Here is a 13,884-nt window from a genome sequence, read left to right as displayed (position 1 = left end):
TCCGTCATCCTGTGTGGACTGGCGTCCTGTTGAGGGCATATTCATCTTCAACACCACAATCCCAGAGACTCCATGAGATCTGGACTCTTTTACACTTGTAGAATAAGTTTTTCCAGTTTATGCACATTGTTGAAGTAGTTCAAAGAACCAGAAGTGCAAAATGTATTCAGCATGTAGTGTGCAGTATGTAATTTCTGTGCTACTCACAGCGCAGGATCAGAATTGTAAAAATAGCTTGTTTTCACAGGTTTTTGGGCTGTGGAAATAACACTGAAGTGTTGTGTGTGGTTGCCAGGGTGTTGCTATGCATTTTTGTCCACCAGGAGGCAATCTTTGTTAGTAAAATAGCTTAGAAATGTAATACACATTGAAATGTTTATTGTCAAAAGAGCCACTGTTATAACCATGTCAGCGCAGTAAAATGTTGTAGGAGAAGGCATTTTAACATTGACAGTTCTCTGTATAAGAATACAAAACCAGTTAAGTAGATCACTGAACTCTTAACAGTAATCATAGTGCTTTGACCACATAAACCCAGCACTCTCCTGAGCGTGGAGCTGTGGATTAGTGTAGAGGAGCATTTAGAGTTTGGATCTGCGGGTTTTTCCCCCTGGATTACTCCTGGAGAGGTTTTAGAGAAAGAAAGATGGGGAGAGCAGCGAGCCAACTGGCATGAAACTAAAAGAGCAGCGTTAAATATGTCAGAATCAGCTGTTACTCCAAGATCTCACTCCTACGATGCCTGGCCGCTGTGAAGCTATTGTCTTAGACTCCTTAAATCTCCTGTGTTCTTATGAAAACTCACTCAGACATCAAAGAGGTGTGAGTGTGTGTGTGTTTAAATCCGCTAAAAAATGCAGCATGAAAACAACACTTTATATATAGTCTGTTCTTAGGGCTTGGTGTACTACTATATGAATAATTAAAGTCCTTTACACATCATTATGGCTTGGGATTTAGATGTTATAATAAGCAGTTAGTGCCTGCAATGTTCATATGCCTGGAAACATAGTTTGTTTCATCCAATGCCAACGCTCAAGAAGTAAAATCCTCTGTCTCTTTCATTGAATGGATGGGCACTAAGTCGTCAGTCTGTGGTTCTGGGATGTGGAGAGTTGATATCATTCTTTGACCACTGGTCTGTTTTATGTTGGGGTTCTGAATGGGCAGCTGTTGGCTTTAAGGTCACTCCCTTTGGGCAGCATTTGTGGCCTTGGCTAATGGCAAACACCTGTGAAAATCGGGAGGGGGGTGGAGAGCATTTATGTCATGATTTGTTAAACAGATGGCAAACATCTCCCTTTGGCTGTCCTGATTACCACAGCTCATTTTGACTGTGCCAGATTTTCTCTCTAACAAATGTATTTGTATAGCACTTTTCACAATACACATTTCAAAGCGGCTTTACAGAAAATCATTATACTGATGTTCATAATATCTTAATCTCTTCATTCCTTATAGTCACATTTAGCTGATTGAAGCTGGGCGATAATAAAGTTTACATTTTGTGACAAAACAAGCAATCAAACAGTTGAGATTTGCTGTATAGTATCAAAGTCCCTTTAAGACAAGTCATTTCACCCGGCGGCCATCTTTGAAAAGCCTCTCGGGTATCCAAATGCAGCTCCTATCTTTTTGAATGGGGAAACATCAAATTCTCCAAAACTGTTCACTAAGCTTACGATTAAATTTCATATTGACAACAACAGTCTCATACAGCTTCGTTTTTATTTTCAAATAGCGTCTAAAAAAGCTTGTTTTTCATGCTACACCAGCCGATGCGCATACGCAGTCATGAGCGCGAGTCAGAGAACGCGCTTCTAACGGCAGCTGCAGTTTCACCTAGAAGGCGGGGCTTAATCGCCATATTGGATTTTGCACTTTTTCCCCATTCATAAGTAATAGGAGCGCACCGTCTTCTTCCTATATACAAAGTCTTTGATAGTATATACCGCTTTACCTGAGTGTATTGTATGTATCCGGGTAAGGTTGGCTATACTTGTATTTTCTTGTTTTTTCTAGATTTGTTAAGAACAATTACTATTTCAACTTATATGCTCTGGGTTCAATATATAAAGATAACAAAACTTATAACAAAAAATGATCAATGATTATTTGCAGTAATGCACTAACAATGGAAGGCTTTTCAGAGGACATTGAGTAAATCATCCTATATAGCTATATGTGAGTGTACTGTTTGGATGCAGATAAAGCTGCATTGATATAATTATAGTAATTGCAAGTTGGAGATAATAATTTATTATGATTTGCAAATCTGTAATGTTTTGTTCAGTTTATAGCCTAGTGATTGTGTATTTTAACATTAATCCCATAGTGCAATGTCTTGCCTCACTGACTTTCATTATATTGTAAGTGAAAATGCATGCAAAAGCTTGATATACACAGTTTTCTAAGAAGTTTGGAACAAAAGTTCTTGTCCTTTTTATTTAGCCAATAGCCTGGAGTTTTTTAAAAGGCTGTGCATTTGAAATACAAATGCTAATTTGTTAATTTTGTGACTTTTTAGGAGTATACTAGCATATAGATTTATTTTATTTTTTTTCCAAAATTACAGACATGAACTAAAAAAATGGATTTCTTTTGGTCTTTAAGAGTGTGTACTGTATGTTTCACATTAGTTTTAGAATTTCAGACTGTAAACTGGCATGTTGATTTGAGCTTTCGGTAATGGTTAATTGGATAAGCGCAAGCCAGGAGCCGTGACACTGCAGACACCGGTGCAGTATTGTCAGTCTCATTAGGAGGAGACGGTTGTTCTGTCCTGTGGAGTGATTGATGAAGAGGCAGAGGGATCTGGTCCCAGCAGGGTTTCTAACTCTCTTTCTCTCCTTCACCGGGACTCGTTGTGAGAATGTTCTTGCGGAGAATTCCAGGAAGGGCAGGAGATGCACTTTGTTCTGATCCCCAGCTGAACTTCCCTTCATTGAAATCCTCGCACTCAAATTAAACTGCAGCACTGATGTAAATCCCAGGCGACGAGGCTCTCCTGTACAGCAGAAGAGCTGCTCTCGCTAACCACACTGACCATTACAACCCAAGCCATCTGTAATCGCTTCATGTCTAATTATATGGTCGGACTAAGTCAAGTATAATAAAGTAACTGGATGAGATCAAAACGTCTAAGCAATGGATTAAAGGCAGAAAACATGCTCACAAAATCCTTTTATGAAATGTTAACTATGGATCACTGATATCATGGTCTTCTCAAAAAATTGTGTATAATGTTTACTTTTACTCATTCATTCTTTAATGTGGTGATGCTGGGCATTTGTCACTTACTTGTGAAAATCACAGTTCAGGAACATTAACAGCAAACCGTGGCTGTTTTCTCAATTATGTAACAAGGTCCTTTTTAACAAATGGTGCTTGTAGTCAATGCATTTTTTTATACAATGAGAAATATTCATTAAAAAGTAAAAGAAAACTAAGATATTATATACTAGTGTCAGAGTACAATACAATAAATTGAATATATACCCTATAACATAAAATAGGCTACAAAAGGAAAAGAGTGCTATGCATATTGAAGTTGTCACATTGTCAAATCACTATTTCGGGAAATTCCCTTAAATCAATTGTTGCTCTAAAAAAATGTTTCTTTTTCTTCAACATATAACATGATTCTGTATTATTTACTTATTTGTTGCATTTTTAGTGTAATATGAGCCCTGGGCAACTGAAAAGATCGAACTGTTGTTTCATGTAGATGACATCTTTTACATGTGAATAGAAATCCTGTCTTAAAGCCAATTGGTTTGCAAATGAAGGCACAGCTCTGTCCCTCAGGGAAACTGAAGGTAGCCGAAACATAGTCTCAGTTTTCACCACCTAGATTACCATGAGGCTGCTGTTCTACTTTCTTTTAGACGTCTTTGAAACCTCAAGAGTCATGAGTAATTTAAACACACAATGGAAAGCACAACAGCTGTGTTGGAGAAATTTAATATGAAACTGGGTGTGAAAAGGTATTTACAGATATGCATAATTACAGGATTTTTATTATTATTATTTATTTTATATCATATTTTTATTATTAAAAATTAATTATTAAACAACTGCAACAGTTGAATATGAAGAAATGGGTTTCATAAGTTTAATGTTTGCTAAAACATTGCCACAAATCCAAAATCACAATGATTTATTTTTAATAAATAAATGAATTATTTTTTATTATTATACATTTTAATAACAGCAGGTTTATTTGTTCTGTGGAACTTAAAAGAAGATATTTTGAAGAATATGGGTAACCAAACAGTTTCTGGTCCCCATTGACTTCTATAATATATATATATGGAAGTCAATGGGGACCAGCAACTGTTTGGTCACACACATTCTTCAAAATATCTGTTGTGTTCAACAGAAGAAAGAAACTCGTACCGGTTTAGAACAACTTGAGGGTGAGTAATTTATGACAGAATTTTTATTTTTTGAGTGAACTATCCCTTTAAGAGACGAGAAACGGCGATGCGTTTAAAGAAAAAAAAAAACATGAAACCTCAAGTTTAAATCTCCTCACGTGAATTTACAACTATGATAAAGTCTTACCTTATCAATATTAATTTTAGTATTCAGTTGTTGCTTGGTAACTCTCCTGGAGCGTCGTGTTACGCAATCTTATTAAATATTCATAATTCCAGCCAATGATTCGCTATTTGGCCCCGCAGACTAGAGCCCTCCTACCAACGTCTGCCTTTCAGCCAATCAGGTCGACGTACCTGGCGTACGTCACGTTACACTGATCAATATTCATAAACCGAGTCTTTAACACTTACCCCTGCGCGTGCGTTTGGTTGGGTCCGCTGGAGTGCGCCGAGTTCAGAGCGAAAATCTGCGTTGAGTCTGAATGGCTCAGCATTGGACTAATGGCTTGTCCTTCCCACACAACTTTTCCGTTTTAACTTCGTCAGGGAAATGATTTCATTACTGACAGTTGCTTGTTTTGGCGTGTTGCACCTCGAAATTGAGCAAACCAGTTGCCGGTGGCTTTACCTGCTCTGATAAGGATAACTTACAGACAACTGCTGCATGATACACTCTAACCAGACTGACTTCCCTTTAAACTCACACAGAAGAGCAGATCAGGACTAAACATTTAATGTTACAGGTAAGATTTTTAATATAACATCTCTAACATCTCTCCAATAAGCCTAGGCGTATTAGAATAGTATCAAATGCATGACACCAAAACAATATTTCGAACGTACCATGGTAGTACTATGGTATATACCATGCAGTACGTTTTTGTAAGGGGACTAGAGAGCAACATAAATATAATATCATGTCATTATGACTTCCGTCATAATAACAACTTGTTGTGATCTTTGTTTTCGTTGATGTATAATTTTGTGGTATAGTTAAACACAGCCTGTAATTGTATTTGGCAGCATTGTTGTATTTTGCACTTCTTGAAGTGATTTCTGCAGCTGCTTCTCTTTTAAATAATCACTTTTTGCAAGGCATAATATAGAGATATGATCTATATGTTACTAAGTTTAATGACAGCCCTCTGTTTGCATGGGCATGAGCTCAGGATACATCTGTACAAGACCATTATGATGCAGAAAATCCAGCCCTTCAGGGAAGAGGATGTGATGACAGGATTATTATTTAATTTATCAGGTGCTCGGCCCGATGTGTTGTGTCTGTTGGACTAGTTGGATGGTCGGCCAGCAGCACTAACAAGACCTTATGGGACTTGGACTTCACACTAGCCATTTTGAGTGGTAGAAATTTGCTCACCGTTTTCAAGGTGGTGATTTTTACACAGAAAGCCTTTGTATGGTTTGGTTCGCAGTGAACCTCATTGAAGATTTATTCTAAAAATGATAGAACTGTTAGACTTTATACTGTCAATCTTTTGCAAATATTGATCAGCTGATGTAATCTTATCAATGAGCTTATTTGTGGCTGTCTTCTTTCTTTTTTTTTTTGCAAGAATATTGATTTCTTCACTGAGCAGCTGTCATTGCAATCATATGATGTTTAATCATTTGTTTTTTAGCTAGCTGACAAGAAAACTTGCTCTTTGAAACTGTCTGTAAGCCGTCACTCCAAATCTGCCAGTGAAGTCTGAGTTGACTTGCCTGGAGTGTCACTTGGAGAAGTTTGTTGTTGCTTTGTGCTGAAGGAGATTACTGAAGTGTTTGAAGAGCTACCTAGAAACCAGTCCCCGTCTGTGGCACATCCCCACGCTCAACACACACACACACACATACACACACACTCAAACAAACACACTGATAACCTCCTGAGTCCAGGAAGAGTCAGTTCATTAAAAACAAGACCCAAACAAAACCTTGATTTAATGCATTAAGTCTTTATAATCAATCAAGTTAATGAATGTACGTACAACATAACCTTCCTCCACTGTGTCGCCACTTTTTTTTAACTTCCTGCTCACTTCCTCATTTTAAACAAATGTTGTTCTGCTGAATCTGTGATATATTTAACATTTTTGTGTCCAAAAAGAAGAAATTGCTAAAAATGAAAGATTTTAATCTGACAATGAGCCCATAACCTACAAACCCAAATTGACCAAATTATTGCTGGATTACTTGTGTATATATTACTAGTGTTATCATCACGATTACTATTCTATATGTAGAGTTAGAGATATGAATAAACCCTATGATAGGTGATATAAAGATAGGTGTCCTATATGCATATCATTTACTTTTAATGTTAAATTGTGTTTTATCAGTATATTTTATTACATATTTGATATTTTGGCTTTGTCAGATATTTTTGTATGAAGACCTTATGTATAAATTATATTTAAACATTATTATTATTATTCCACATCCCTTAATCCTACCCAATACCTAAACTTAACAACTACCTTACTAACCAATAATAAGCAGTAATTAGGAGTTTACTGTGGCAAAAGTTGTAGTTAATAGTGAGATCTGGACCTTAAACTAAATTGTGACCATAACTTTTATAAATATATATTATATATACAATTTTATATATTACATAACTAGTCTCGCACCATTTGGGGCACTGACATAAATGATTCTTGTTATTGGAATGAGAACACATTGGAAACCACATAGCACCACCCTGGTAACCTAACAAGTCAAGTCACATTTTTCATATATAGCACTTTATACAATACAGATCTGAGAGTATCAATCAGTGATGGAAAGAAACATCATCAAAAATCATACAAATTCAAATTCTGCTGCATGTAAAGCAGCTCTAAAAAGACAATAGTGTCATTATTATTCAGCTCAAGTCAGTTCAGTGTTGATTCAGTTCAGTTCAATAACAGTGTTGATGTTATAAAGGCCCTAAATATAATCATAGCAAAGTTCTTCGTAGTTCTTCGTTTAGGGATAAAAAGAAGTTGGAAACTCCAAGCGAACTTCGTTTTGGCCTGATTTTGTTCGAAATGACGTCACATCAGTATATCAGGGGCTTAAAGCAGCTCTGCAGAAGACAGTAGTGTCATCATCCAGCTCAATTCAGATCAAGTTTTGTTCTCATCCGATAATGTCAGTCAAATCAATAATATTACTGAATATAAAGTGTCTTTTAAACTCCAACTAAGCAAGCCAAAGTATTGATGTAGGTGTATTAGTGTTGTCAAAAGTACCGACCGCGATACCAAGTCGGTACTGAAATTTAAAAAATGTGACACTTTAAGCGCTGTTGAGCGGATTCGTAAACACCTCTGATTGGCCTTTGTGTTCACGTGCTCATCAGATATGTCTGTGATTAGCTACAATGATCAATGCACGGGAGCTTTTGAAAGCACAAGGAAGTGTTTGAATTTAAAAGCGGGAGCGTTTGAAAGTAGGCGTCTATCAGCGGAACGGTCCACCTGCTTTCAAACACTCCTGTGTGTATTTGTGTAAGCGCTCTGTGATGAGCATCATTGATGTCTATTTACAACATGTTTTTGAAGCGTTGATCATTGTAGCCAATCACAGAGCGTGTGAACACAATCGCCAATTAGAGGTGTTTACGAATCTGCTCAACAGTGCTTAAAATGTCACATTTTTAAGATTTCAGTACCGACTTGGTATCGCAGTCGTACTTTTGACAGCACTAAGTTGTATGTAGTTGCTGTTGATGCTCAGTATTACCCCCATTATGTTAAACGCAGCTTGCATCAGCACAGAAGCAGCTGTGGGAGCCCCACCTCTGCCCGGTTTATGGGGTCAGTATCAGGATGCCAAGACAACAGCGTTGGACTGTGGCTCCATAACTCCCATAATCAGCTGCCCACAGGATCGCCAGCAAATGTGACAAACATGGATGACATTGCTGATGGGTGTGAGTCCAGTGACCACGTGTGAGACAACTGACTGATTTAATGACATGCTCTCACGTTCATGTTGTGGTTCCCCCCCGCACTGGATGCTGAAAGCAGTTATGTGAACTGGAGGCTGTTTCGTCCAGTTGTTGCTGTTGTTAGTAATGCTAGTTTGTTTGAGAGTCAACACCCCCATGTGTTATTTACAGTAATGGTTCCTTAACATTTTTAGTTCTAGTTCCCAAATACTTTTAAGTTAAATTTTTTGAATAAGAATTGTTTGTGTTCATTTTGTGCAAGTCTCATCTACAGTTAAGATACATATATAAAGAATTATAGTCTTTTTTGCTGCATTTATATGGTCAAAAATACAGTGAATATTAAGAAATATTATTATAATTTTTCTATTTTGAATATATTTTAAAATGTAATTTATTCCTGTGAGCAAAGCTGAATTTTCAGCATCATTACTCCAGTTGTCAGTGTCACATGATCCTTCAGAAATCATTCTAATATGCCGATTTGATGCTCAAGAAAATTTTTTTTTATTACTACCAATGTTGAAAACAGTTAAAAAAGTTCAAAATAACAGCATTTATTTAAAAAATAGAAATCTTTTGTAACTTTATAAATGTCTTTACTGTCACTTTTAATCAATTTATGCGTCCTTACAGAAAAAAAAAAATAGATATAGATACAGTGGTGGTCAGAATTATTGGCACCCTTGATAAATCTGATCAAAGATGACTATAAAAATAAATCTGCATTGTTTATCCTTTTGATCTTTAATTCATAAAATTAGCAAAAATCTAACCTTTCATTGAAGGAAAAGAATTGAAAGTGGGGGGAAAATCACATTATGAAATAAATGTTTTTCTCCAAAACACGTTGGCCACAATTATTGGCACCCTTTTATTCAATACTTTTTGCAACCTCCTTTTGCCAAGATAACAGCTCTGACTCTTCTTCTATAATGCCTGATGAGTTTGGAGAACACCTGACAAGAGATCAGAGACCATTCCTTCATGCAGAATCTCTCCAGACCCTTCAGATTCCCAGCTCCATGTTGGTGCTTCTTCTCTTCAGTTCACTCCACTCATTTTCTTTAGGGTTCAGGTCAGGGGACTGGGATGGCCATGGCAGAAGTTTCATTTTGTGCTTAGTGACACATTTTTGTGTTGGTTTTGATGTTTGTTTTGGATCATTGTCCTGATGGAAAATCCAACCACGGCCCATTATTGGATTTCTAGCAGAAGCAGTCAGGTTTGGATTTTTTATCTGTTGGTATTTGATAGAATCCATGATACCATGTTTCTGAACAAGATGTCCAGGACCTCCAGCAGAAAAATAGGCCCACAAAATTAAAGATCCAGCAGTATATTTAACCGTGGGCATGAGGTAACTTTTATCCATGTGTGCACCAAACCCATCTGGTGGGTTTGCTGCCAAAAAGTTCTTTTTTTAGTTTCATCTGACCATAGAAGCCGGTCCTGTTTGAAGTTCCAGTCTTGTCTGACAACTGAATATGCTTGAGATTTGTTTCTAGATGTTTCTAGATGAGAGCAGAGGGTTTTTCTTGTAACCCTCCCAAACAACTTGTTGGGATATAGGTGCTGTTTGATAATTTTCTTTATGCTCTCTGAGACTCAAGACTCAACTAATCTATGCAATTCTCCAGCTGTGATCCTTGGAGAGTCTTTGGCCACTCAAACTTTCCTCCTCACCACGCATTAGGACGATGTAGACACACGTCCTCTTCCAGTCAGATTTGTAACATCTTTAGTTGATTGGAACTTCTTAATTATTGCCCTGATGGTGGAAATGGGGGGTTTCAGTGCTTTATCTATTTTCTTACAGCCATTTTCTATTTTGTGAAGCTCAACAATCTTTTGCTGCACATCAGAACATATTCTTTGGTTTTACTGAATGTGTAAATTGTGATGAATGATTAAGAGAATTTGGCCTTTGTGTTTCCTCATGTTTATACTCCTGTGGAACAGGAAGTCACGGCTGGACAATTTCATGTTCATGATCATCCTGGTGTGCTAAAAAAAATGTAAATATGAATGGGAATATACTTCAGAGATATTTTACTCATAAAAAATTATAGGGGTGCCAATAATTGTGGCCAATGTGTTTTGGAGAAAAACATTTATTTCATAATGTGATTTTCCCCTCACTTTCAATTCTTTTCCTTCAATGAAAGTTGAGATTTTTGCTAATTTTATGAATTAAAGATTAAAAGGATAAACAATGCAGATTTATTTTTATAGTCATCTTTGATCATAATTACCAAGGGTGCCAATAATTCTGACCACCACTGTAGATAGATTTATATTGGCATAATGCAAGATGTTTATTTGGGATTGTACAGGGTGGTGCAGGTATGATGTCACTTTGTAGGTCAATCGGCTGTTAGCATGAATCTGGTTCCCTCAACAAAACCCAGTAGGATTTTTCCATAAGTTTTTTGATTATCGCAAAAAACAAGCTCTATGATCAATAAAGGTTTATGATACTTACACGTTTTGTCCATCAAGATAATTTTCACCACTTTTATGAATTTTGAAGGCGGACTGAGCTTACCTTTTCGGCGTGATGACGTTTAATGTCACCGACTGCCTGTGTAGTCCCATTTAGCCACTTGTCAGCAACCGCCTTTTTCAAGACATGCAACAGCTTAAAAGAATATAGAGTGCGGTAATACTGATATATTTTATGTCATAGAATAAAACGTGAAAGTGTCTTGAGCTTGTGTTCACCACAGACCATATTTCAGCCATTTAACCAAAATCCCATTTAAAAAAACCCAGTGACTTTGGGGCGATTGAACCGGAAGTGCTAAAATGCTAACTCGTTTCCTCGTTTTGGTCTACAAAGTGATGTCATACTTGCTGAATGTTGTTTGTCACAGAATTCAAAGTAAGGAAAGCAAATGGAATTTTATGCAGATGGCCCAAAACCAGAAAACCAACTATTTAATGTGATCTCATTGTGATGCCATGTGGGGCATTCCCAAAACACCTAGCATATTATATCACTTATTATGTACACACATTACTTTGCAACATGGAATGCCAGTGCGTGACAGAACAGTGTTGTACTTGTGATTAAGTTGTTAACTTTATGATAATGGGCTACTTTTCTACTTTTTTTGACTCGCATATTTGCTTGTCTCGATCATCAATAGGTCGGGCAGTTACTTCCTCTTGTGAGTACTTTAAAGGTGAAGGCTTCCTTAACACTTTACTCATCCGCCATTATTTTTGACAAACAGAAAATCCAACCCTTAACTAAATCCGCTTATAAAAGGGGTAGTAATATTTGTCTCTTTATATTTTAACATTGGAAAAAATCACAGTTCAGTCATATTCCACTGTTTATCTGTCAGCAGAACTTCCGGACAGGGCGGTTTCCACCTTTGCGCCCGATCAAACCTCAATTAAAGTGTGATTTCTCTCTGTAGTTTTGTGTTTGGCGGGTGGAGTGACTTTTAGTGGTGAGGCGTATGTACAGCACACAAAAGAGCTGACGCCTGCAGTCCAGCCTAACCCAGAATGATCTCAGAGTACACAGTTAACCAACTGGCTCTTTGACTCACCGTCAGAATCTGAATGTTTTCACAACCTCACAATCTTATAGTGGAGAAAATGAGTGTGAACCAGTCATAAGTTGTCAGAAGTGGAACATTGATCTGAAAAGGAATGAGATCACCTTCACACACACAATCACACTCATGCAAACACACACTCACACACAAATATACAAAATCCTTCCCATTGGCTTTGTATATTCAAATGAGTTTCCAATTTGCATCCGTATGATTCCAGCTGCTTGAATGAGCCCAGTCTCTTTAAAGCCCATGTGTTTCTCTTTGAGGTCTAATCCGCTCATAATTATCTCATGTTTTCAATGCTCTTTCATTTCTCTCCTTCTGGATACATCTGCACTTCTCACTTTGTCTTTGTAATTTTCTTTAAAGCACCACTAAATCTTTTAAATAAACATTTTATTTAAATACTTTAATAAGCCTTAGCAAATGATGCTTGCGACAATTACTAGTCCTCATACTTGGAGTTAGGGGTTTGTTAAAATTACTAACCCCAAGTATAACTTATTGTTAGAAACATGAATGATGGCTCACATTGTAGGAGCTATTACTTTTTTTTCTTAGCAATCAGACTAATGATTTTTGTGTTAAAACCCACATACTGTACTTGCATTGAATGTGGGACCGGAGCTATCGTAGAGACTTTTGACCTGGACCAGTAAGTAACCAACTAGAAACTACCAGAAACACCCTAGCAACTACATAGCAACACACTTGCAACTTTTTAGAACCAGTGTAATTTTAGTATTATTATAATTTTGGCTTTTATTTTTGTATTTTCAGTTTTCCTTTTAAATTTTGGGGTACATTTACACAACAACAATGTACTAAAAACAAACAAAAAAATGTTTCCTTAGTACTAGAGCTGCATGATTAATCGTAAAAATGATTGCGATCTCGATTTAAACACCCACGTGATTTTATTAATGACAACGATTCGCCTGCGTCTATTAAACCTTTGACAAAATCATACCGGAACATTCTGTGTTCGTTCTGCCAAGCTAAGCCAGAAAGAGCAGTTATTTCTGTGTTACAAATATTCAAATTATCACAGAAGTACTGAGATAAACGTTTAAATTTAGGATATAAACACTGATGTCTACGATAGCGTTCAAAATAGAGCAAACCACCTTTTGAAACGAACTTGGTGCTTCAAATAACGGTTGTATCAATTACATCTTACGCCACTAGGTGGCGACAAGTGACTGTTAAAAAATGTATTGTCATTGAATCATTCATTCAAAAGATTTGTTCAAAAACACTGATTCATCTAGTAATGAAACAAGTATTTATTAATGAGTTATTGAATTCATTCAAAACCATTTTTTTAAATAGTCTAATTAAAATTAAAAATTAAAATTCAAAACTTTTTTCTGTCAATCCATATTTTGTCAGAACCTCTAGTAAATTACGTTATTTTGTTTAGTTGTGTATTCAGAATCGTGGGAGAATTGTAATCTTTATTTAAAACCAAAAAATCGCGATTCTCATTTTATCCAGAATCGTGCAGCTCTAGCGCGTACAGACAACAACGTTGTCAAAACTATTTCCGTTCACACGGATCAGCGAAAACAGCTAAAAATGCTGTATTATTATGTATTATTATAGGCCAGTAGTTGGTGATGTCACTTTGTAAAGAAACACTACGCACCTATAGACTGAACATGTAATATGCGTGTGCATTTTCACAAATTCCCCATTTTTGTAGTTTACACTGAAAATGATAACGGTATCGTTTTCAAAAACTTGCACTACTATGAAACCCGTTTTCAAAAGTTTGCGTTTTCATGCCGCCAAAACGGCGTTGTCATAAATGAACAGCCAAAACACATAAAACGTTTTCTGTTTTTAGTTGAAAATGGTGTTGTATAAATACCCCCTTAGTTAACATTTTTTTAATTTATGTGCATTTGTCATTTTTAAATATTACAATTTAGTTTTAATTTATTATTTCAGTTTTAGTTTTAATTTTCGTCAGTAATTTTAGCTCAAC

The 13,884-nt window shown here is 36.4% G+C and overlaps 1 protein-coding gene across 3 annotated transcripts in view; it reads left to right on the top strand.

Moving 5' to 3' along the window:
* Positions 1-13,884, top strand: part of ccdc120a (coiled-coil domain containing 120a) — a 61,262-nt gene that overhangs the window by 20,412 nt on the left and 26,966 nt on the right. Inside the window, exon 1 of one of the 3 annotated variants that reach the window (XR_007931384.1) lies at positions 4,804-5,125. The exons of 1 other annotated variant lie outside the window; for it this stretch is intronic. The gene's annotated coding sequence lies outside the window, so the exon portion shown is untranslated. Of the gene's footprint in view, positions 1-4,803; positions 5,126-13,884 lie in introns of those variants that run through there. One more of the 3 variants, XM_051904010.1, reaches the window with a different exon arrangement.

This window comes from Ctenopharyngodon idella, chromosome 8 (genome assembly GCF_019924925.1).
Source record: "Ctenopharyngodon idella isolate HZGC_01 chromosome 8, HZGC01, whole genome shotgun sequence".
Lineage (NCBI taxonomy): Eukaryota > Metazoa > Chordata > Actinopteri > Cypriniformes > Xenocyprididae > Ctenopharyngodon > Ctenopharyngodon idella.
Note: the sequence above shows the minus strand (reverse complement) of the source record. Positions and strands in the feature narration are given on the sequence as shown.